The sequence below is a fragment of the Corapipo altera genome, unplaced genomic scaffold (assembly GCF_003945725.1).
Source record: "Corapipo altera isolate COAL_440 unplaced genomic scaffold, ASM394572v1 51, whole genome shotgun sequence".
NCBI lineage: Eukaryota > Metazoa > Chordata > Aves > Passeriformes > Pipridae > Corapipo > Corapipo altera.
Genome location: NW_020884892.1, coordinates 2,563,580 through 2,589,837, shown reverse-complemented (window position 1 = coordinate 2,589,837; position 26,258 = coordinate 2,563,580). Strand labels below are relative to the sequence as shown.

General features: G+C 37.3%; 1 long non-coding RNA gene across 2 annotated transcripts; it reads right to left on the bottom strand.

Annotated features, from left to right (window-relative positions):
- Nucleotides 1-14,101: 14,101 nt before the first annotated feature.
- On the bottom strand, nt 14,102-25,986 carry LOC113948160. 2 transcript variants are annotated; one of them, XR_003528021.1, is made up of 3 exons: nt 25,894-25,986; nt 22,270-22,369; nt 14,102-14,167 (listed from the first exon to the last, which is right to left on the bottom strand). It is a non-coding gene; the product is annotated as an uncharacterized LOC113948160 (long non-coding RNA). The 2 variants fall into 2 exon arrangements; XR_003528020.1 differs by lacking the exon at nt 14,102-14,167 and adding an exon at nt 21,427-21,552.
- Between the last annotated feature and the right edge of the window lie 272 nt (nt 25,987-26,258).

Here is a 26,258-nt window from a genome sequence, read left to right as displayed (position 1 = left end):
GAGGTTCAGGTATAATCAGCCAGGATATGTTGTCCATAATTTCAAATGCAGTGTAGCTTTTTAACTGGTTAGATAGCATACCTAGTTCTGATCAGACATCTTTAACTATCTCCACTTTCAACTTCATTTCATTTTTTAGAAAAACAAAAAATATTATGTTCCTCTTTATTCCGTTCATAACACATTCAAGCAAAATAGGAATTGGCATCACTAGATGAGTAATCAAACAGGTGGCATCCAAACCGCTTTTTGATGTGCGCCCAGAGAAGACATCATGCAGCTGGCAGATTATTTTGCATGCCAAGTAAGTCTGATGAAGAAAAGCAATCCTTTCAAAACAAAAACAGATGAAAAGAAAAAAAAGAAATAAAGAAAAAAAAGAAAGAAAAAAAAGGCGAAATTTCAGAAAACAGAGGAGGCTTTGTTTTTGGAGATTACAAGAAGCCTGGCCCTTTTGGCTAAGCTTTTCAAATATTGCTTGTGAGACAGAGTCTAATTCCTGTCTTGGCCTGTCTACCTCTGTGAACTTTGAGGAACTGAATATTTTTATGGCTTAGAGTACTCTCTGCAGCCTTTTAGGCATCATTATGTCTATCTGGATTTCCAGAGTAACTCAACCAACAGAAAAGAGTAGAAAAACATTGGATATGATCTTAACATACAAAACACAGAGGAAAGAACAATGCTTTACATAACTGGAAGATTTGGAGTCAAATCTGTTTGGAAGGGAAACAGCCCTTTTTTGACTTATTTTCAGAATCCCAATCCCAATCCCTTGAAGAAATGTGAAAATAACTTCTGTCTGTTTATAAATTTTCTATGTGCAGTGGAGATCAAAGTGACATCATCATAGCAAGGAAAATTCTTGTCCTATACTTAATATTTTCTCTGATGTTATACATAAAAAGGATATGTTATCATGAGAACAGTATTCTTCAACAATCCATTACTGCAAGAAAAGGCATCTCAGCAGTGTTATGAAGAGAAAAAAATTTCATACCTCTGGATTGAGATCTCTCAGGATTTCGTTAGAATTGAAATGCAAATAGCTTCATAATGAACAAATTGAAAATAACATTAAAATGACAGCTCTTCTGAGGTCTGAAAAATTCAAATTGTCAAAAAAAAACCCCAAAAGTCTATTTGCAAAACCAAACACACAAAATAAAAGGGTACTTCAAGCATGTTTTTACGTCAAAGGAGAACTTGAAATATATAAATATATAAGCAGGTACACATTTTTTATGTTTTAAAAGTATGATTCTAAAAATAAAAATATTACTTAAAATTTTCTTCTCAACTTTTATCTCAATCTGATTTTTGAGCTACTAAATATGAACTGCAATACTAGTAATTGCACTTTATCTTTATGATCATAAAGCATTCCCTTTAAAAGAAACACTGCTATAATAACAACTTACTTAACAATTCAATAATATCTTGTTTAAGAAAGAATTCTAATTCCTCAAGAAATCTTTTAATTTTTATTTAGTATATTTTCATTTACTCTTTTATATCATCATGACTGGGCTTCGCGAACGAAGATTTGGGAAGGCTTTGTCCACATTTGTTACAGATTTACTGTTTTATATAGTATACTTAACTACGTATTCTGTTTGCTTTTTTTTAACTTGTGAAGAAGAAAAGCACTGCCAGTGCAAAATGCTCTTACCTTACACATAGTCCTCACTGTTTAGATACCCACATAATGGCTCTGAACTGATGGAATGATAAAATTATCTGTTAAATATATAAAATAGAAGCTAAAAACCCTGGGCTTTTGTGTCACATTCTGCTGTTGGTGTCACAGACCATGAAAAGTAGATGCAAAAGCCCTGATTTAAAGTAGACTAAAAAGTTAAGAAGCTTTTGTATCATGAATCATGTTTCTAGAGTCAGTTTGGTAGATGTCCTTATCTTCAATCCTCAGTCCTCAGCATGTGTAGAGTTAACACATCCTTGGGTTTCTGGTCCCAAAAGACTGTTAGTCAAATTCTGCTACCAAAAGTAAAGTTATTCTTGCAGAGGATGTGATGACGTCCCATAAGTGCAATGATAACAGACCCCAGCTGAGATCCTAGGGAATGCTACAGAAATAGCTGTCCTTTGTAAGACAGAAGAAAGAAGGTCTTCATATTTGGGTAGGGGTCCTTTGCATTTCCTTTGAAAAATTATCAATAATCCAATTACATGCAAACCAATGAGCAAACAGGCTTGATATTTGATGCATTCTTCTAAACCGTGTTTTCTAAAATATAGACTGAACTTTTCACAGAACCTGTATATCAGTACTGAAGGACAACAATTTACATGGAATGTTTATTATCAACAGATCACCCATCTATCTGAAAATAGTATTATTAAAGCAAAGGCTGTAAGTGATCTCAGAAAAAGCAAATATTATTAAAAGCACAATTAAATTATGTATTTTGTTTGTTTGCTCTGAAAAGACACTGCCAACTCTTGAAGTAACCAGGAGTAAGAAGAGCTTGACACCTTGCATAATGATCAAGAATTCAAATACTTAACACTTTACTTAAAAAAGAAACTAATCTACACAAACACATCTAGCAAAGAGTATTCTTTTATTGTACTTTTTCTTTGCACTTGTAAATAATATTTTTGTGCAAAACCTAACATTCCACATGGTATTTATTTTTAAGTATTCTTAAACACCATAGTGAGTGTCATTAAAACTAAGGAACACAAGCAGCTCACTTCTTCCCTTGCAACTTCCTTTCTTATCTCTGAGGTGAAAGTTTTGAGAGAGTGGTTTTGGTTGCCCCCCTCTTATAAGGTTTGAAGGTGTTCAGGGGTTTCTTTTCTTCTTTACATTGTTTGATGTGGGGTTCTTTAGCACAGTGAATTTCCATGTGAAGCATCACATGAAATGTGACATTTCATCCTGCTTTGGGTAGCACTACAAAAGCTTTCAGAACATTTTCACCGTTTGGAAACTGCTTAGGTGCCTTTATATTGAATACTTGAATAGGTCAATGCTACCTTATAAAGATCTGCTTCATTTTTCCTCCACAATATATGCATTGGCTGATTATGCTCTTACCACATATTTACTGTCTGTATCCATGTGTTATATCACTTTTCTTTGAGGATTCATACCTCTGAAGGAACAGGTGACATTTTTTAGTAGTTTGTAGACCATCTAGTCATATTAGGTGCTATAGAAATGAATAGATTTTGTACCTAAAGTCTGCATGTAAATTAGCAAGATAAGAAAAGAAGCTAAGGCCTATTATTTCGGAGGTTGGTTTGTGGGTTAGGATTTCTTGTTTGCTTTTTGTTTTTTGTTTTTTCTCAAACAAATTAATAGAGCAATAAAACAGCATTTCACAGACCTGTTAAAGGCATAGAGGAAAATGGAGTGCAAATCCCCTGGATCCTAAATTTGCACAGTTCCAACCTGTCCTGAACCTTCACATGCTTTTCGATCACATGGATATTCATAACACCATTATGGACTAAAATAGAATATTAGTTTATGTATTATATCAGGTCTAGCTCACGTGAACTGAGGATGTATTAGATATGGCCTAAGGTTCACCTCTCACAGTTTCATGCTTATGAACATCACAAAGTCACAACTAAGACATGGGAATGGAGAGTAGAAACATTTTCACCTGATTTCTGCCATCAGAAAGTCAGATGCCTGGTTCAGGCATAACATCTGGTCTTCCCCTGCAGGTATGAAATCCAACCCCACTAGGAGATAGTCCCACTGCAGATGTGACAACTGTCTCCAACATCTGGTGTGTTTTGTTTGGTAGCTTAGCTCAGGTACCTAAGTTGTAATTGACTACAATGAGATGAAGTGAATCCATCTCCAAAGCAGAGAGACCGGTTCCTTAAAACGGGCCTCACCTGACTGTCTGTACTTTTACAGCCCTTTCAGAGAAACTGAAACCAGACTGAAGTCACATATTTCGTTTTCCTTTTTGGGGCATTGTGCAAGTTTTGAGCTGGCTTCCCGCCAAGTCCCCGAAACTTGACAACAAGAACCTGCTTCCCAGAGAGGGAAGGAAAAAAAAATGACTTAAGCAGCTAAAGCTATAGCAAAAAAAAATATATATATTACATATAAGACAGATATATACAATGAGAATATTATATACTATAACTCCAGAAATCCAAAATAGCTCCCTAAAAGGGAGGAGGGGGAGAGAGAAGGGAAAAGGACAAAATAGGACAAAAAGGGACAAAAACCAAACAAGTCTACACAATCTAAAAACCCGGTAACCAGCAAACTGAAGAACTAGCAAAATCTTACCACTTCCCTTGATGAGAAGTAGGATGGCTGGACACAGCCCAGCACTCTCCCCTCACACGTGGCAGATAACAGCAGTCGCTGTAGGCCTCAGCTCCAGATAAACCAGACCAAGACAGGGACCCACCGTTCTCAAACCTCGCCAGAAAGGAGGTCCCTCCTGCTGGCTTTATTTATACCTCAAGTAACGCAAAGGAATAGCATGGAATACTTTCGTGATCACCTTCTTAGTTCCTTCCTGGTTACAAGCTGGTCTCCAGGAAGGCCTAGAGTGAAACCATCACAGGCATCAAGATGTTAAATATACAGTTTAGAGGAGGTTAAGGAAATTAACACCATGACAGTACATAGTACACTATTGCCCCTGAAAATATGGTAAAGAAATCAACAGTGTGGATGAAGACTTTTTTTTCAGGTATTCTGTAATGTCTTGGAATCAGATCAAAATTTACAGTGTGACTGTTTACCTCTAGTATGCTGTACAAAACTGATGTTTTTCCTCTCCTGCCTATAACCAAACACCATTTTCTGATTCAGTGTTTTCCACTTCAGCCTTTTTCAATATGTTCACATTACTGTATTCTTTCTGGTTTGAACAGTAGAGCTTTCTTTAGGAGCAGAAGAAGCTTAGATATTTGGTGTCACATTCAGAGCTCAGATGCACCTGTATAAATGCAAACTAAACCACCAACATCAGCAGGGCTACTGTGAAAGTCACTGTAAGATGTACTGGTGCTCTACATCTAATTAAAGAACATACTATGGTTAGATCACAATTGCTTTTATGGGGAACAAAAATACATCTTGTTCTTTCTACCTAAGCGGTGTAATAAAAGTAGGATTATTAGAACTGTGTCAAGTTGTTATGACAACCTGTATTTGGGTCTTGAAAAATTGTGTCTGATTTCACTTGAGTATTAATAAAACCTTTCCAGTTGAGGAACGCTGTTGAAATCCTAGGTAGATGAATCCTCTGGAGAGTAGTTGTCACAGTTCTGCTGGATGTGGGTTGTTCAAGTAAGCTATTAGGATCTTCTAGTCCTTCCTCCCTAAAATCCAGCTTTCCTTCCTCCTGAAAAGTTTCAGGAACAGTGACTGCTCTCGCTCACCTGCACACTTTCTCATCCATGCTTATCATTTATTACTCAAGGTCACACACCAGAAGATGGTCTGGAAGTTCTAGTAACCCCACCAAGTAGAAACAAGAGGACAAGAGACAATTTTTTCTATTTCTTCTCCTTGTCCATGCTCACACTGTCTGTGTATCCAAAGCAGAGAACTAAAAGCCAACTTCTACATAATCCTTGTAATTGTAGTAGGAAGACTTTTCTCTCTGATCTGTAATATACTGAGATGAACAAGTAGAGAGAGAGCAGGAGGTCTCATGTTTGTCTCCATTGTTCATTCTAAATATGTCCACCTAAGATCTGACCCTTAAACTACTCATATTAGGAAGCAGGTATCTTCTTTTGCACAAAACTTTTTTCTTTGTCTTAAAATTCAGTATGAGGGTATGTAAATAGTTATATAAATATTTTGTGTTTAACTTTTTTTTTTCCTGTGCATTCTGAAGCAAAATCAAATAAATCATAATGGAAAATATTTACTTTTTATTCTGCAACAAAAATGTTTCAGATTTAACACTTTGTAACAATATTTTGCTTCAAAATATCCTTTGTCTGGTATTGCAGACAAAACTGGTAAAAAGATTTCTTTTTCCTAACTTAGAGTATTTAATTTGAGAAAAAGTTCTTCATAGTTGCATTTTTCTTAAAAAATATTTTTTTTTGCTGCAACATGCATTTTTATTTTTGATTTGTTGGTGAATCGTCAAATTATTCTTTCCCTACTTGTATTCATAAGACTTAATTACTAGATTTTGCTACAGAAATTAAAAATAAGAGTACTGTTTCTGTAGTTAAAATAACTTGTAAGTTATTTTAGGATACCAGATGCATCAACTTTTTAATATAGTTTCAGTCACTTGAAACCAAGATAATTACTTTAAAGGAATATAAATCTAAAAATGTCTGGAGTGAACAATATTGTTTCTACATAAGTGTTTACAGAAAACTTGTTGTTTTTTTTTTTTTTTTCACAGAATAAAAAACTGTCCACTTTCTGGTTTTCATTTTTGAAATTTTAGCAAATGCTAAGATTTTATATCTCTTTGGGATAACCAGAGAGACATATTTTTAACAGGCCACCCTGATATGACAGTTCTAGTTGTACTTCCAATTCTTGTCTGGTCAAGGTAGAACTCCAACAGCAAAACCAAGCCATGTTCAAAATGACAAGTTTCTATAGTGGCTGAATTTTGAAAATGTGGCATCAAACTACTGTATAAGTGAAGATGATTGCACAGAAACATGTACCTTCCAATGGAGGAACATGGAGTATCATGAGAAATTTACCATGTTTCCACTCAGGACAGCAAAGTAAATACATAGGCAAATATCCATAAGAACATAAAACAGGTATTTACATGTGTATATATATTTGTTGTAGAGGAAAAAAAAAGCAATTTTTTATAAGAACATACAAGGGTATTTATATGTATGCATACTGCATGTGCACGTATTTCTACGTATATGTCAGTAGGCTTTCCCACGTGTGTTTCTGTATTAGTCTTCTGATTTATGATCTTCTCTTTACATAAGTTCAACAATGAAGTTATGAAGCAACAGATACAGTGCTGCTGTGCAAAGTACATTCTTACACCAGCAGTAAAAAATCAAGCACATAACTGCTCTCAATCTTCTTTTTCTCTCTGTGCTTGTATTCCACCCACTACCATATACCTTTTTTGGTTAATTTCAGCTCCTAAATTTGTCCTTGAATCAAATTGCATCAAAATGCTAAAACTGTCTAGACAATGAAATTATCTGGGTTTGGGTCCTCTGCTGGTTTGGAGGTGCAGTTGTATCACAGATCTACATCTTCTCACAAAGAAAAGCTAGAACTAGCAAAGCATGGGAAACTGAATGTATGCTGCATGTTTTCATTCTCCTCGCAAGACTGTGATCCTAGGTTCATATAACAATCTCATAAGTTGATAATTATAGTTGTTCAGTGTAAGGTCCAAAACGAATGTAGTTCTGAAGTAAAACAGTATTTCTTTGAACCTTTTCTGTGGGTTGCTTCTAATCCGCACATGAGCAGTTGGCAATGGCAGCTCAGCCTTTGGGACAGTTGGCTGCATATCCATCTATGTGATATGGACTTGTCATCCAATAAGTGTGATCCCTCAAGCAATCTGTCCAAAAACTGGGCAAGCCTCTTGTGAACATCTCTGCTTTGAGGTTTTGGTGTTTTGTTGTTTTTTTTTTTTAAGTTCACTAGAATTTTTTGGTTTCATGTGTTTTCACTGAACATTTTAAGTAATTGCCCTTGTCACATACGAGCCTGTTCAAGATCTTCAAAGTATTTTCAGCTATAAAACCATATCCCTTTTTTCATTCTAACATTTTTACTGGTAACACTGGTAACAGGTTGTAATAAAAAAACCACAAGGATAATTCTCCACTGTTACAATGTGTATCTTTAACCTTGAGACGCCACAAGAATAAAAGAGTAGGAAATGAATAATCACATTTTCTTGGAAGGAATTTCTTCATTTACAGCTGTAGACTGAGATTTGCTAAGATGATGATTCAGCTGGCGAGGTGGAACGTGATGAGAAATGATAATAAAATGGCTGTAGGCGAAACCCATAAATACAAGGTAGAAGATTTCCACAGAATTACATTTTCGAGACAGACGTATGCATAGTACTTTAGACTACATGTAAACATTTATTGATACTCGTATACAGTAATCGATAATTCTCAATGCTGGAAGCCTTTTGGGCAGAGATATTCAAGCCATAACTAAATTTTATTTTCACTGCATAGTTAGCAAATAAAAATATTACCTTAAGGATAAATTACAAACTTTTCCTTCAGAATTTATTCACAAATAGTAATAAATAAATAATCTGGTGAATTTTCTTAATTTCAGTGCATGCGGAGAAGAGCAAATAAATACAAGTGGAATGTTTTTAAAATGTTTTATGTTGCTTTATATCCTTGCTAACTTGGACACATAACTTTTCTGTTCCTGTAACACAGAACACATCTGTAGACCTCTGCCACAACTTACTCAAGACACCTGTGTTGGGAGATTTGAAGTTTTAGTAGAAGAGCTTTAGGTGGTTTGCCAGAATGTTATAGTGCCAAGTGGAAATTCTTGAAATGTAGTGAAATGAACAATGGGTGTCACAGACCTTGTCTGGTTTTATTGTTGGTATTGAATGACAAAAGACTAAAATTTATTTTTACCTCTTTTTTATCACCTTATGGTTACTGCTGCCCAACACCTGTAGTAAAAGTATATTGATGTTTTTACATAATAGGTAAAGTATCTAAACATGAACTGCAACTACTTTAACACCAGATATGCCCCAGTATTTATTTAATCCTTATGCATTGCTACAGATGTTGCTTCTTATCCTTCAGTGAGATCTATTCTCTTGCAGTTGCTGTGGAATATGTTAGCACAGCTGTGATTTTCTTTGATTTTTTCCAAATATTCCCTCAAACTAAACACACTGTCATGAATCCTGGTTTAGTATCTTGTTGACTATGCTAATTTTTGGCAAGTTGTTTAGGTTGCTTAAAGAAATCACTGGCAAAGGTATCAGCAAAAGTGGGTCTAACACAAATTTGTAAAAGGACAACAAAGTTCAAAGGCAAGGTTCACTCTACTACTTACTACAGGAATGAAACATACAGAGGAAAATCAGATTAGAACAAATTTAAAATTATTTATGCAGAGGCTGGGTATACTAAGAGTAAGGATGGAAAGGGTGAGGGTGGAAAAGGGTAAGGGAGACCTTTCCACTGAGTCACAAGGTTCAGACTGGACCCTCTTGCCAAATTTAGCCTAAAATTTTATCAACAATTTCTGTCTAAAGGATTTAGCAGCACTTAATCAATTGACTAATTTAACTTTTATAAAATTATTCAATAGAATTTACTACCATTACAACAGTGACTTAATTATAGATTTGTGATGGCAATATTTTTGCTGTACGTACTATAAGGTATTTAAATCAATTCACATACAGACATAAAGAAGAAGGTACAAAGGTATATGGAAAATTTCCCTCGGGTTCAGTGATATACTTCAGGTGCCTTTGCGTCTCTCAATGGGCTAAGGATTGAACTTCAAGTAGTGAGGGTATCAGTCTAGGCATCCTCATCAGCTTTGAGCAATGGTCCTCTGAGTATCACAAATTCAAGATCTCATGAGCTCTGACAGGTGTCCCACTCAGAGTAAAGTGTCCAGGAGACCTTGAAGATCCTTATTTAGGATCATTGTTTATAGGGTCACAAAATTATGGGCTTTAGTCATCCATAAAACTTTTATCATTGGGTTGCTAATTACTGGTGTTTCTAAAACATTTGGAAATTGTCTCCAGAATTCCTGTAACAATTGTACTGGAGTTTCCAAAACTCCAGCTATAATATTATTGTTCCCCTCAGGCTTTGATTAAGGAGGGGAACGTTCCAAGGCTCTCAGGGGATGACTGATTATTGCTTCTCTTGCCCTCCACCTTGGCCAAGCAAGAGTTCCTGGTATGGTGAAGGGACATTTCACTACTCAACTCATTACACGAAGGCTAAGGTCTAATGGGAATTCCTGGCATCATATTCTCTTCCCCATCCCACTGTTGGAGAGTGAGGGAGTGGATGTGAGGGGGTTCAGTTGCCTGGGCATAAACCACTGCAATGGGATTAAACCACTCTAGCATTCTTGTATCCACAAAACCTCTAAATCTGCAAAAAGTGTAACACTTGGCTTGGCAATGGCATATTTCCAGGGCTTCTAGTAGATCCCTATGAGATGTTATAGTTGCTTTCTAGGACGACACAAAAAAGGAGATGTAGAATTTTCCCTAAGAATTCCTGCTCAATATCACTAACTACAGGCAGGAAATTCAGCAGCTGAAGATCATAGGAACCTACAGCTCAGAACACAGGTAAGCTCAGTCGGCATCTCCTCAGATAATCAGTAAAAGTTTTGTCTTTAAAAGGTACATAGAGGCATCTTTTGATGCATGACATACTCACATTTCCATCCATTTAGTATTGACCATGTTGATTTATGACTATTCTATTTTCCTAAAAAGAGATATTATACACTACAAAATCTAATGCTTCACAGAAGTCCAAGAATATTTGAGCAACAACATTACCTTCATCAATATAATCATCAAAAGATTATTAGAGTCATCAAAAGTATCCACAGAGAATTTGTTTGTCATATTTCATTGATTTTTGTTGTTGTTGTTGTTGTTCTAGAGACTGAGCTGTGAATTATCATTAGTGTGACAGGGGAAAACCATTTACACTTCTTTAAGCAATCTTACAGTCTTATTTTTGCTTTTTCTCTTACCATCTCTTTCTGATTTTTGTTTGTTTTTGTTTTAGTCTGTTCTTTTCTGCAGCAAGTGAAGAATTCCCTGCTGCTTTCATTATTGATGCACATGAGGCCCATATACCAGTGAAAGCCAGAAAGCAGAGCTGCTGAAAGATGTTTCTGAGTATTGTTATATTTAATGATGTGGAGCAGAACAGAAAATAATGTCATCCTCTTCATACTCATTGGAATCCGACCTGAAATAGTGTGAATATTTAAAAGTCATAAAGGATATTGTTTACTTTGATATAATAGTATCTGGATCTATAAATTAAAAGCACCAGCACTGTTCACTTTTCAACACTCTTTTCTCAACTTTCTCCTCTGCACACAGGCAGGTTATTTTGTTTCACAGTATAATCTTTCTATGAGGTAGGTAAAGGAATAGAAAAACACACTGCCCGTCATCAGATTTATTTTTGTATTTATTAATATGATCTCCCACATGGAGTTCTAAGGTCCTGAAAATCAGGAGACAAATAAAAGAAAAGGGGGTTTAGTAATTTTTTGGGGTGTGTTTTTGGTTGGTTGTTTCTTTTTTTTTGATAATTGTTTTGTTGTGGTGGTTTTTGTTTGTTTAGTTTTATTTTAATGGAGGTGTTTTCTTGCTGCTGTGGGTTTTTTAATATCACTGCAAGGACTGTTACATCCTTCAGAATGGAAGGAGGGAGTAGGAAAATGTTAGAGGTCATTACAGAAGAAGACTGCAGCAGCAAAACGGGGAGATTTTACTCCATCCTCTCATTACGCTAGTCTCTTTGCAGACACTCAGCAACCCCAATTATATTCTCAGATTATGATATTTTTGTATGTTGTCGAGAGCTGAAAAAAATTTAAAAGACCTCAATAAAGTTTTTTACTCTTTCATTCATTCATTTTCAAAAACTAAATTCTGGATTTCCCTATTTATTGATTTCTTTAGGATGTGGTTTTACTCATGAAGTTCAGAAAGCTAAATTGCCTCATGGACTTAGACCCAAGGACAAGTGCAGCTCCACACTTATTTGTGTGTTTCCTTGTGTATTTTGTAGTCAGGATGACTAATAGCAGTCCGGTGTGTCATTTAGGCATGTCTCCATGGTAGATGAGAACATCACATGGACTCCCCCAAACAGGCTTTAGCAGAACTGCTTCATTCCCAAGACCCAACAAACAGCACAAGGATCCTGTGAGAATCACAGAATACAAAATGGTTTGGCTTGGAAGGAACCCTAAAGATCATCTTGTTCCAGCATCCCTACCATGGGCAGGGACACCTTCCACTAGATCAGAGAAAGGTTCATAAATCTCCTCAGAGGCACTTTACAGTCCCAGGACAGTCCTGTTCATACATGCTCACAGTGCATTAACACAACTATGCTACTTCTACTCCTGGAATTTTTTGTTAAGCAAGAGTAGGGAAATCTCAAGTCACATTAGATAAAAGCCTTATTGGATTAGGCAAAGTACATAACAGTCCTGCCCTCTGGCACTCTGTGACATGTCTTTTGAGGTGCTGTGAGGTAAATTGATTTCCTAAGGGTATGGCTTGAGTGACATGATTTTACTTTTTCCCTCCATGAAAGGACGTTCCCTTGCAATTTGCTTTACCCCTATGGGACTGGATTCTGAATAAAGCATTTCCCATTGTAAGAACAAGAGCAGAATCTAACCTTTAATCATTAGCACATTGCTGCTGCAGATAAGTGTCTTCAGGAGCACAAAACATATCCTGTGAAAGTCAGGCTGCCTACTTATTTGGTTGAAAATAAAACAAGGAAAACTTAATTTTCTAGATAAAACACTGTATATGGGGTTGAACTTTTCCCCCTCCCCTTCTGTCTCTTGAAATATGTCAACTGCTGGGAAGATAATGTGTGTCACTGCAATATCTGCAATAATATCAGAGTGCATGGGAATGGTCACATCCCCATCACAGTAATAATTTGAATTTATTCCTAAAGCATCAGCATCTTCACCCAGTTCCTGCCTGAATGACAGCTCAGAGTCTGCAAAGGCATCACAAGCCATCCTGGTACGCTCTGAGCAGCTGACTAGGTTGACAGATTTTTATAAAATTCAGCATAGCTCTCTGCTTCTCTCAACTAGTTTTCAATCATTTTTATATCTATGTGCATGTGTGTATAATATCTATGCAGTAGCCTGATGCACTCTGTACAAATTAAGGAGGATTTCCATCTATTACTTTTTGTGATATCTTTTTGTTCTTTTAATAGAAAATCTGTCTGTCAAGGATGAGGTCCTGCTGTGCTAGCTGCCACATAAATATTCACAAAGAAGGAGACAGGGTCATAATAGAGAGAAAAAATAAAAGTTAGGGGAAATGCTGTTATCCCTATAGGGATGAAGTAGGGAATTACTAGATGACTATTGTTAAGACTGAGGGGATCAAAATGAAGTGGGAAGTCTATCACAGGGCTCAGAAACGTATGACCTTCTTTTTAGAAGACAGATTTAAGCATATGCTTTTCTTAAACAGTGATAATTTTCTTTGAAGCCCTTGACTGAAATCTTAGTGGGTCAGGCTTTTGTTGTTGCAGACTGCGACTGCTTGCATGCTCAGGGCACTGATGCTCTGCTCACATTTTAAACAGTAGTTGTGCCTACCAGAAAGCAGTGTCAGACAAGGCTCTGGGGTGACTCCAATGGTATAAATCAAGGAGTACTTAAGGTCAAAGCTGAAGGAAATTTCCAAAACTATTAAGGAAATCATCCTTTGCTTCACTTCTAGCAGGCCACAGGCAGCTATCTAAGAGTTTGGGGTTTTTTGGTTTGGGTTTTTTTTTTTTACATCTTCAGGGTGAAGTAAGCAACTCTGGGAGAAGTGATCTCTACTTAAGTTTAGTTTACACACAGTTCAGGTGTTTGGGTTTGGGTCCATAACCATACCTTGAGTCAATAACCATGCCTTAAGCACAGTCATTCTTGACACAGGATAAACCCTGGGCAATAGAGTATAGAATCACAAAATCATAGAACTGTTAAGGTTGGGAAAGACCTTTAAGATCATCCTAGTGCCGCCACCATGTTCACCATTAAAATGTGTCTTTAAATGTTGAATCCACATGTTTTTTGAACACTTCCAGGGGTGGTGACTCCACCACATCCCTGGGCAGTCAGTTACAATACTTTACAACCCTTACTCTGAAGAAATTTTTCCTAATATCTAAACTAAACCTCCTCTGGCACAACTTGAGGACATTTTCTTGTCTTGTCGCTTGTTACATGGGAGAAGAGACCGACACCCACCTGGCTACAGTCACATTTCAGGTACTTCTAGACAGCGGTAAGGTCCCCTCAGAGCCTCCTTTTCTCCAGGCCAAACACCCCCAGCTCCCTCTGCCACTCCTCACAAGACTTGTGCTCCAGACCCTTCACCAGTGTTATGAAACGGGTTTGCCTCCAAGTTCCTCAGCCCAAATCCTAAGAGCAGGAAGAGAAATGGTAGAAAATCACACGTAGCTGCTTCTGAAAGGAGAAAGAAGATAGCTGAGCAAGGATTGTAAGGTGGTAAAGTTCACTATCAAGATTACTTGAGTTAACGAGTTTCTCATAGGAATAAGTCCATTTATTCAGGAATACTTAAAAAGTTTTCTGGCTATAGCCTAGGAAGAGTTGTGTAGACAAGAAAACATATGCCAAACTTTGGTGATGTTAGAGGAGTATTCTTTCTTTTTATTTACTGACTTAGTAAATGATTTTACATTAACACTATAAAAATAGCTAAGATAATTAGCTGCTTTTTGAAAGTCAAAATTCAAAAGGAACCAAATAATTTTCCCATTTTTCTGAGGTAATTTATTCACTTCCAGACGACGAGTTTTTGGACAATAAAATGTCTTATATAATCCAAATTTTGCTACCAGAACATATATGCAGCTCTATGTTGCTGATACTGTTTGCTGCCCTAGGTTACTCAATGTCATCATAACTCATACAGTGTGACAACAAACAAACAAATGCATCCCACTTATGACTATAGATTAGGATTGACTTGAGAAACACAGGAAACTTTCATCTTTAGAGGAATATTAACTGACTGTTTTGACTTTCCTGAAAACTGAGTTCACCACCAAAATGTAAGACATTATGAACTCTTTGTCATTTTGTTGAATCTGTTCTGTTTTGCCTGGTATACTCAACAGAGATAAGGACAGAGAGTTTCCACTTGCATTTTCCACTTGTTTTAATGTTTGTTCTTTTGTTTCCCACTAGCCAAAACATTCATTTATTTACTTATTTATTTCTTTATTGAAAAGATTAAGGTAGTCGAGTCTGTGTTAAAAAGGGGGTGGTGACAAGGTGTTGTTTGATTACATTTTTTTGTTTATTCCCCCCTACCCAAATGTATTTTTGTTGGCATTAAATTAAATTACTTTCTGACAAACTGAGTCTGTTTCACGTACAGCAGTAACTATTAAGCAATCCACCTGTTTTTTTGGTAATCCATGAACTTTTCTACCCACTTTTCTTCCTCTGTCCTGTTGCAGGAGGGAGGACTGGGCAGTTGATTGGGCATATGGCAACCAACCAAGGCTTGGTCGGTCAGCTATCATTGATAGGTGATCATGACCTCCATGATCACCAATTACTGTGTGGAAAGGAGAAGTCTGGGAGAAGATTCTGTTTACTTTAACAACTGGATATTCCTTTTCCTTTTTTAAGATGATTTTTACAGTAGTTGCAGGAAAGTTGTATGTTATCTAGTCGCTGCAAATTCCTGCAGAGAATTGAATCGGGTATTTTTTCCTTTTTCCAAGTACATTAACTTTTCCCAGTTTACATGGACATAGAAACACTGTCTGATAATTGGCTTCCAACAGAACTATCTAGCCATTCTGAACCTTAAGGATAAAGAATCTTTGTTTCCCTGCCCTAAGCATGAATTTAGAATCTCTGTTACTATGAGTGAAGTTTAACACTGAACAGAATATCAGGGAAGAAAATTGATCATAGTAAATTTTCCTGTTTCACGGGTGAACCATTTTATAGCCAGGTAGTAATTCTTGAGAGAGAAATGGTTAATAACAGGTAGGATGAAGCTCTTGTTTGCTTTATTGTATATACAATCTCCTGCAGTGGCAACGTATCAGAAGTATTTTAAAATTATGTAGACTGGTGTAAATGATAAATAACTTGCTTTTGCAGGGTTTTGCACACAACCAGACACACAGACACATACATTCATATACATCCAGGAGCACTCAGGCTAAAACCTGGCATTCCCAAGAGACCAAGGAACTTAATTTTATGTTGCTAGTTCCAATTACCAGAAATTAGAGCGTCATGGAAGATAATAAGTAATATTCATTATTCTGGTTTTTTTTAGGAGGTGTATGTTGGGGTTTTTTGTAAGATATAGAAATGTATCACTGTGCGTTTTTACAGAGTGCTGGTTTTCCTAGTGACTTTGATAGGGATAAAAGGAAAAAAGTGAATGTAATTACGTGTGTAAACCACAGAAATAGGCTCAGTTGTCTTAATACTGAGTTGCTTTGTGTGCTCAAGAAAACTGTGTTGCCTCTGCTGATTCTGCAGTTCTGCCTTGGATGCATCGAAGACCTTCATTATTGGAGTCTGGTGATTCAATACACTGTAATACAAATAATTAGTAGATAGAAAGTAAATACATTTTCTAGTTTAAAAAAAAAGTAGGAAACCTAAAACAAGGGTTGCTCTTTTGCTCTCTTGTCAACTTCTGAATATAGCCCGAAACAGGCAGCCTGAATGAAGATCTGCCACATATTCAAAGTTTAATTGACATAATTATATCTTTTTCAGTTTATACCTGTGTCCTCTCAGTGCCTGGTTCACTGTGGATATCACAACATTTGAAAACAAAGTCGAGAACTGCATATGCCGGTAGAGGGAAATAAACTCTCCCCATCTTTATTGCTTCCTGGTTCTGTTACTGTCCTGAGTGTAAAGTGATTATTTGAATTGAGTTAAGAAACAGAATGTGAATCTGTCTGCTGGAATGAAAATAAGCTGTACTAGTTTTGGCTAGGATAGAGTTAATTTTATCCATAGTGGGCAGTGTGGGTTTGGATTTGTGCTAATACTGCAGGAGTGCTTTTATTATCGCTGATTAGCACTTTGATACAGAGTCAAGGCTTTTCCTACTCCTCACCCCACCAGTGAGGACGCTGAGTGTGCACAAGGAGCTGAGAGGGAGACACAACTGGGACAGCTGACCCCAACTGACCCAAGGGATATCCCAGATCACATGGCATCCTGTTTGCATAAAAACTGGTGAAAGAAGAAGAAAGAGGGGGACATTCAGAGTTATGGAGCTTGTCTTTCTAAGTCACCATTATACACAACAGAGCTCTGCTTTTCTGGGGATGGCTGAACATCTGCCTGCCCATGGGAAGTGATGATGAATGAATTCCTTATCTTGCTTTCCTGGCATGTGCAGCTTTTGCTTTATCTGTTAAACTGCTTTTATTTCAACTCACGAGTTTTGTCACCTATACCCTTCTGATTCTCTCCCACGTCCCACTGGGATGGAGTGAACAAGTTGCTGTGTGGGGCTGACCTGCCAAGTGGGGCTAAACCACAGCATCACCATATTAGAATTTGACAGCTGCACTGAACTGATCACTTTAGGCTGTCCTTGTATTGATTGGAGAAATAAATACATGAATTTTAGTAAGAATTGAACTGCACCTCAACTGGGCCAATTTCTATCAAATTAATATAAGGAGATCATAAGTAACTTTGATATAGATATATAGACTCCTAAAGGAGAAAACTCATTTGGTGAAACGTATCCAAGTAGTGCAGGACTGGTATATACTCCTTAATCATTAGGTTATAAAATTATCATCTTTAACATCAATGCAAACTTAATATCCTATTCCAAACCAAACATTTTTAAAAGTGAGACTGTAAGATTTATTCCAGATCACTCTAAGATGGTTGGGGCATTCTCATTGCAGATAAAGTACCTGGGTTCTAACACAAATATTATCTGTTTGAATGCATGAATTTCAAGTGAGGGAAACCCGTCTTCCTGAAAAATTGTTATCTCCATTTATGGTCATTTCTATTGCGTGTGAACACTATATAGCAGAAAAAGAGAGACTTCACAATCAGATCTTTTACAGTTCATTCTGTCACAGTACAACGTTGCATTTTAGGCTGATGGTTCACAGCTCCTCAGTTACTGTGAGAAAGAAAGTGTGATCAGCTACAAGTCTTGTGCTTCCATTGCAGGTATTCTGAACAACTTCACGTACTACCTTGGAAGCAAAACAGTTTGCACAGTGTGATAATGAAATGAAAACAATATGAGGGGGAATCAAACTGGCAAAAACTATTAACAGCCTCAGAAATATCTATTGATTATTTTTTTATTTTTGGCCTAGTTATCAAAGTATTTATTGAACTTTATGTACTATTGTTGGGATCCTGAGCAGGCTCTAGCCTTCTGAGAGTTCAGGTGTTTGGGTTAAGGAATTCAACTGGCTGAGGTCAAGGATCCTGTACTGAGAAGACCAGTTGTGAAGTAAGCTGAAGAGAGGGTTGGTCAGAGCCGATTTTAAGTTCAGCCTCTACTACAGATTCCTACGTGTGCAGCATTTACGTCTAGGCCTAGTTTTCTGCCTCTCCCATCCTGACATGGATGTCCTGTCCTGACTTTGTGGCTTTATCTGACCCATCTTGTGGCCATAAACTTGCTAGGTGATCCCTGGACTGTGTCTGACCCTGACCTGCTGCCCTGGCTCCATGTCAGTGAGGTCCATGCACCCACTTGTCTTGTTACCGTGTTTGGCTCCTGGCTCACCATCCCTTGTGGAACAGCAAGACACCATTGTTCCCAGACATAGAGCACATGTCATCATGAAAAAATAAAGCAGCTGGTGGGTCACCTTGACAATTAGCATCCAAGTGTTAACATTATATTACATATGATGCTCTACAGTGAAGGATGTTCTTCACAGGCTTGACTTAAACTGAGAATTTCACACTCACTTTGCCTCTACATTATGTCCTGTAGAATGCTGGTTTTATTTTCCATCATATTGGTTTTGGTGGGTTTTTTTCCCCTTAAAACATCACAAATTGCCTTACAGAAAGTTGGTACCAAAACTCCTCTGATTCTTTCTTATAACTTTTTTACCATCAGAATTAAATATCTCCTGTCATAAACATTGAGGAGGCAGAGTTGAATGCTGTATTCATATTGGCTGGGAAAGAGCTGGTTAAAGATCTGTCTGTCACAACATGTAAACAGTAGATATAAGTAATCTCACATCAGCATCTTTGACATGTTTTTGACGAGATGTGTGTCAATGGGCTATATAAAGCATCATTAGGACCTAATTCATTTAATACACTCCGAAACTTAACCTGAAGATGAGTACTAGGTCAAAGACTATACTTCAGCTTCACATCTTCTTACATTTTTATATGGGACTTGGTGCACCAGTACTTCAAAAAAAGCTGCCAATCACCAAATTGTACTTTGCAATGAAAACATGTTGGATGGATCAAGTGAATCTGTTTAGGGACTTCCTCTATCAAACTATACAACACATGAAAAGGGAGATCACGATGACAATGGTGGGCAGGCACGGTTGGCTTATGAATATTTGTGCAGTTCTCTGAAAGTTTGATGATAGCAAAGCTAGAGAATAGTAGAATCATAGAACCATTTAGGTTGAAAAAGATCTCTAAAATCATTGAATCCCACCATTAACCCAGCACTGCCAAATCCACCACTAAACTATGTCCCAAAGTGCCACATCTACACATCTCCATGGATTGAGCCTCTTCCAATGCTTGACCACCCAGCATAGATCAAGTGAAGATACTGCAGTTGGCAAAGACCACCATTAGGATATACACTCAAATACTTCAAAAATTACATTTGAAACTTTTTCAAACTGTTTAGAAGTTCAGAGGTTGAAAGTGCTGAAAATTTGCCTGAATGCAGAGGTGAAAACATGGACTAGATTTCCTCTTTTTCAGTCTATTATACCATGTTCTGCTCATTGAAATCCTCCTTGGCTCTCTATTTCCAGCTGGGAGGGTTTGCAAATCTGGAAATAAAGTGCAGTAGCATTTTAGAAAGACCCAAGTGGGTGGGGAGTTCAAAGTCCTTTCATAAATCTCTTTCCTTTCCTACTAAATATGTTCCTTGTTTGACGTAATATACAGATATAGACATATAGATATGGATAGATATCTGGCTTTCTAGTTTTGCACCCAGTAGAATGTGAATGTGACACAAAAATACCACTGTATAGGTAATTTTCTTTTTCCACTTTCAGAGTAAAGTGATAGACACTTTATCTCTAGAGATGATCTCTCCCAGAACTACCACACTGTCAGAGTTCAAAAGCTTTTTTTTGTCTCTTTTCAACAGAAAAACTACAATTCTGGCAAATAAGATTCAATAGTAATTTCAGCTGACATATATTGTTGTCATCCTTGAAGGAAAATAGATAAGAAAATGTAAAATCCTTAGAAAATTGTCCCAAATTACAAGCTCAAGGAAAAAAAAAAAAACAAATTCTCTGTCTGAAAGTTAAATTCTTTTCTGAGTTTCATATGTTTGGTTTCTCTGAGAGAGAATCTGAAAGCAAATTATGTCACTCCTCTGGTTTCCACTCACTCCTCTAGTTTCCACTTCTTCATTTGGAAAAATGTAAGGAGTTTGTATCATCATAACCAATTAACATTTTTAAGTAGTTGGTTTGATGGATGAGTTTTCCAAATGTGAGGATCCCTTTGAAAAAACAAAAACATGTCAGAAAATGAAAATACCTAGAAGTGACTACTTGTATGTTAAAGTCTAGACCATTTGAATTATAAAATTATAAAGGCTGAACATCGATTCTACTCTGGTGATCATCTGCATAGTCTAGTTATTTACACCAGTGTGATGTAAATTAATACCCGGTAATGAAATACCTTCATTTTAATTCAGCAGAATTAACACTGGTTTTAAATAGCTTAAAATCCTCTTGTTCGGAGAGTGATGCAAAGACAGGAGGAAAATTTTCACAGTTTGTGATCTATAAAACTAGTTTTTATCTAAAGCTTTTTCATAGGTACATTTTTTCCCTCTTGTGCATTGATTTTGCAGCAGATCTGATGGGAATATGCAAAGTTAGATAAGTTGAGCAGAGAAGAAGACATTTTCACTGTCGCTTTTCAGTTCTCAGTTTTGATTTCCCTTGCAACAGAAAAAGATGAAATTTTCAGAGCCAAGAGGATTTTGTCAAAAACATATGTTTGGGTTCTAGTTCACTGTACCTCAATCTGAATCACACAGGCAGGGTCTTGGAGCCAAATTTTTAATCCCAGCTGATCACCCTGCTTGCTTCAGATCTTACTTTCTTGATACATCTTTCTCCCACTCAGTGCATACAACGACATATACAGAAATATGCGTGTGAACAATATCTATCTTTATATATTTATAAATATATATATGTACCTGTATATATACACACATATAAATAGGTATATTTTTCCCCTGGAAGCTCTGTGCAAACTAAACCAGTGAAGGAGTAACAGAATTATTTCTGCTATTTTTGGTTACAAATAAACCCCAACAGCTTAACAGAAGGAAAAAAACCCAACACTTTTATTTTTTATTTTTTTTTTTAATTGTATTTTTTAATTTTGGAAGTTCATAATACCAGCAAGTTTTCTTCTCAGTACATATGGATTCCTCATGTTCACATCACCTCAACTATAGATAATGTTAGCTCCAAGTAAAAGACTGTCTCATCCTCACGGATGATGAGTTTTCATGTTTTCCTCATGTCTCAGTTGTTCTATGGCAATTTGGCCTACCAGGGCACAAGGATTACGGTACTTCAAAAATACTGAATGGAGCATGCTACCACAGCACATATCCACAGCCACTCTACTGTACACTGCCTTTTGTTAGAAAATGAATGAAGGTCAAGGTCTTGCATGTTCTTTTCAAAGTATTCCAGCACTTGGCTTAGGATACTTAAGGAAAAAACATCACCTAAATCTTTGAGATGAAGAATTTTGTTGACAGTTTTAGTCCCTTGACACAAGGAGCTGTCTGCAGGTACAGGAGAGTAAATGAGAGAAAAGTGGAATATTTTCAGGGGGCAGTCCAAGGCTGCAAAGTATTTCACTTCAGAAACTTGGAACTGTCATAAGTGTCACCACTTCTCACTCTAAGTGCTTTCTCTAACAATACCTAGCAATATGCATCTGAAGAAAGGGAGAGCACAAAGCAAAATAAGTCCCATCATTACAGGTACTTCTCTCTCAGGAGGTGGTTGAGGAGAAAATCAACAGCTGAGAGTTGTTAGTCATATTCAAAACACTGTGGAAAATCTTTGGATACTAGAAAGATTGTCTGAAAGAATAAGAGTAATAATAAAATAAGAACATGGTCAGAATAGAATAGAATATAATAGAACTTTCAGACAGAGTTTAATTAAACCGTTTAATTGAATCCATGGTAAAGGTACTATCTCATGTGCAGGAAGACAAACATTCTATTTTTTGTACATAAACCCTCGTACCTCAAGGCAAAACATGCACTGGCAGCACTCAGTGATAGGTGATTTCATTGATATTATTCAGTATTTTCTTGTGTTCTCCAGTCAGTCCATGTGCAGTGACCTGTAATCACATACATTATTCTCACATTATAATTTCTTTGAAGTGAGATTACATTTTTTTAGGTGCTTTTACAATGTCCAGTTTAATAAGCTTTTGTTTCTGCAGTGAAATTATTCAGTTCTACCACAAGAATTGTGGCTGCTAAAAGTTGTCAACACACATTTTGTGTTCTTTTGCTGTAGTATATAAAAGGCACAGAGTGGAACAAGGTCAATACAGAGTTCAGTAGGACTTGGGTGTGACCTGTCCAAATCGAAAACATTTACCTCCTCCTAACTGAAATAATTGTGGACTGCCTCCTGATGTAGCTCCAGTATTGTCTCTGGCTGTTAACAAATACAGGAATCATTGCCTTATTCCTTGTCTACTTTTTCAGTATTTGTTTCAGAGTTTTTTTCCCTTGTTTTCTCTCTGACTAATGAGCCACTGTTCTCGTTTGCCAGAGTGCATTTCTAGTTTTTTCCCCCCATTTTAAACACAGTAGTTATGACAGTGAGAATATTTTTTTAATTCTATTGCAATGTCATTGTGCATGGACACAGACATTTTTTTCTAATGGCTCTGAAATGACTAACATTGCAAGCCTGCTTGAGAGGAAAAGGAGGGAAGGAGGGAAATTTAGAGTCACTTAGCTTGCTACGTGACTTTTCATTCAGTTTTTCTGATGTTTTTTGCTTTGCCAGATAGATGTCAGATTCAAGAAAACTAAACATAGTGAAAAGTATTTTTATGAACAAGTTTTTGGTTTGTCTTCAACACCACAACACTCTGCTCTCACAGTATGAAAAGAAAAAAGAAGAAACAAAATCACTTATCAAATCCCAAATATTTCACTCAATAAACTTATTTCCTGAAGAAAAGTTGAGGAAATAAGTACAGTGTTGAGAATGTACATATTGTTTTCTGTGCTCTCACTGCCCTTCTCAATCTGTAAGGCAAACTCCAACGCTGAGGCACAGCAATAGCATAGAAAGAATGAAAGGTCACTCTTTGCCAGTACGTGCACCCAGTCCTCCCTACAAGTACAATAGTGAAGCACAGAAAGCAAAGAGAGTTCACAACAGATTGCAATGAAGCAAGTATGTAAGAGGTAGAGAAACAAAAGTGTAATGGAAGACAAGCAGACACTAAAGGTAGTCATGAAGCAGTTAAAGACAATATAGGACCAATTACAGAATCACAGAATCAGAGAGTATACCAAGTTGGAAGGGACCCACCAGGATCAGCAAGTCCAGCTCCTGGCCCTGCACAGGACCATCCCCAAGAGTCACACCATGTACCCAAGAGTGTCATCCAAACACTTCTTGAGATTTGTCAGGCTTAGTTCTGTGACCACTGCCCTGGGGAGTCCTCTGACACACCTTCAGGCCATTCCCTCAGGTCCTGTCACTGATCACCACAGAGAAGAGACCAGTGCCTGCCCCTCCTCTTCCCCTCACGAGGAAGTTGTAACTGCAATGAGGTCTCCCCTCAGTCTCCTCTTCTCTGGGTTGCACAAGCCAAGCGCCCTCAGCCACTCCTCACACGGCTTCCCCTCAAGGCCCTTCACCATCTTTGTTGCCCTCCTTTGGACACTTCTAATGGCTTAATATCTTTCTTATATCATGGTGCCCAAGACTGTCACAATATTCCAGGTGAGGCCGCCTCAGTGCAGAGCAGAGCAGGTCAATCCCCTCCCTCACTCAGCTGGAGATGTTTTCCCTGATGCCCCCCCGGACATGGTTGGCCCTCCTGGCTGCCAGGGCACTGCTGACTCATATTCAATTTGTCATCAACCAGGACCCTCAGGTCCCTTTCCATGGTGCTACTTTCCAGTATTTTTTTGCTGGAGCAAAGTAATACACTTGTCACGCATTCTTTACCATCTGTTTTGCTGTGTTTGAATGAGGAATCTTTTGCTTTCTAGACTTTATTCAGAACAATTAGTATCAAAAAAGAACACAAGTGTGTCCTGTTTAAGTTTGCTAAGTATATGCAATCTTGGGAGGCCCAATTGCATAACAATTGCTTCAGTTATTACTTTTTTTCTCTTTGTCAGCTCTCAAACAGGTGTATTTGGATTTTGACAAGATGTCAGTGGGGTACAAATGTAGCAGGTAACAGAAAACATGTCATAAATAATTTAAAATTGTGAATGACCGTTTTTTTTTAGCGGAAACTGCACATTAAGTGTTCTGTGATATACAAATTTACTTGTCATAAGTCATCATGTGTAGTACTCAGCTGTCTGTAAATCATGCATTCCAATCCACACTCCAAAGAAATGGAAAACTGGTCTGAAAATTTCTTATACCTAAAAACTACCTTGAAACCCACTTCATAGCTGCTGTGACACTGTCATCTTGTATGGAAGATACTACTGAGAGTTACCCAAGAGGGAAGAGACTGTCCAGGAATCATATGTCCTTGTATTTCCAGGCTTTAAAAATTTACTGAGATGGTACTAATGCTATTTCACACTGAAAGAAGAAAAACAAAAGCAGTGAATGAACAAATCTTGGTGCATATCAGAAAAAGATAGATGCTGCTTTACATTGCTTTACATGTAGAATTTTGAAACCTAATACCACCGGGATATTTGAAATGGAATGGCTATCTTGTTATTTTCTAGTGTGTTTTGGTTCCAGAGTCATTTCATGGAAGGTAAGGTAGACTTGCAGAGTACCCATGAAAATATCCACAAAAATGCTCTCTGTGCTCAGAACATGACTGAGCTTTTGCTTTTTTAGACAAAATCTTTCAGGGTACCTCCATTTCTTAGTTGTGCTTGCCTGGGTGTGTTACCATGGTGATTAGGAGAGACTGGGAATTAACTTCAGTTTATGATTACTGTGGAACATTCATATGTGAGCTGATGAGCTGTATTTCAGAACCAGACCTTGAAGAGAAATTAACCAACAGGGGATTAGCAGCTTTTCCATCGTGAAAAATAAAGAGCAACCTAGATTGAAGAAGGTCAGATTTGTAACTGATGGATTGAACCATTAGGGATTTCACTCAAGTCACACCTCTTTAAATCACCCAGAAATCCATCTCACTATGCTGTTAATTTTCCGCCAAAAAGCAATTGGATATGTAAACACCATGAAAATGAAACAGAAAAACCAGTTAAACAAACCAGCTGCCAAGTCGTGTGTCTTCTGCCAATGACCGCTATCCTGCAACACCCTGGTCTGTCAATGAAAATATTCCCTTTGCTGTTCCACAGTTACAATTGCTATTTCACTCTTACAGGAGTGGATAACAATGACAACAATGACACTCTCTGGTTAAACCTAGAGAAGAGAAATTCCTCCTTACTGGAAGTAAAATATCAGGAGTCTTCTTATTATAGAGTATCTTCTTACTATAGAGCTATTATTAGAGCTTCTTGTTATAATCACACATTTGCCTGTTCATTATACATTTGTTGCTCCATTGACAACTGAAAGAATTTTTAACAGTATCCTTGTAAACAGAGATGAACACTGACATGAAAAAATGCCTATTTATAGAAAGGGTAGAAAATTTAAAGTGAGAAATACCATACCATGACTGGGTTTCAATCTTGGCTGACTACCAGATGCCCACCCAGCCGCTCTCCTACTCCTCCCACTCAACTGGACAACTTTGGCCAGTGATGGGTCTACTGGAGCCGAGCGGAGCTGGTTCTGTGTGACATGGCAGCAGCTCCTGATCTCACAGAAGCTATCTCAGTTTATGATGAGTATTCACCTCATCTCTTACTCCAGGATGTGGTGTTACACAGGAAAGATCCCCAAGATAGATATCTATGCTACTCTACTTGTAACCATTCTCTAGGTGGAACATGGTTCCTTAACAACTATCCTCTGAGACAAAGCCCCTCACTGATGTTTTGTCTATCTGATTGCCCAGATATGTTCACTTG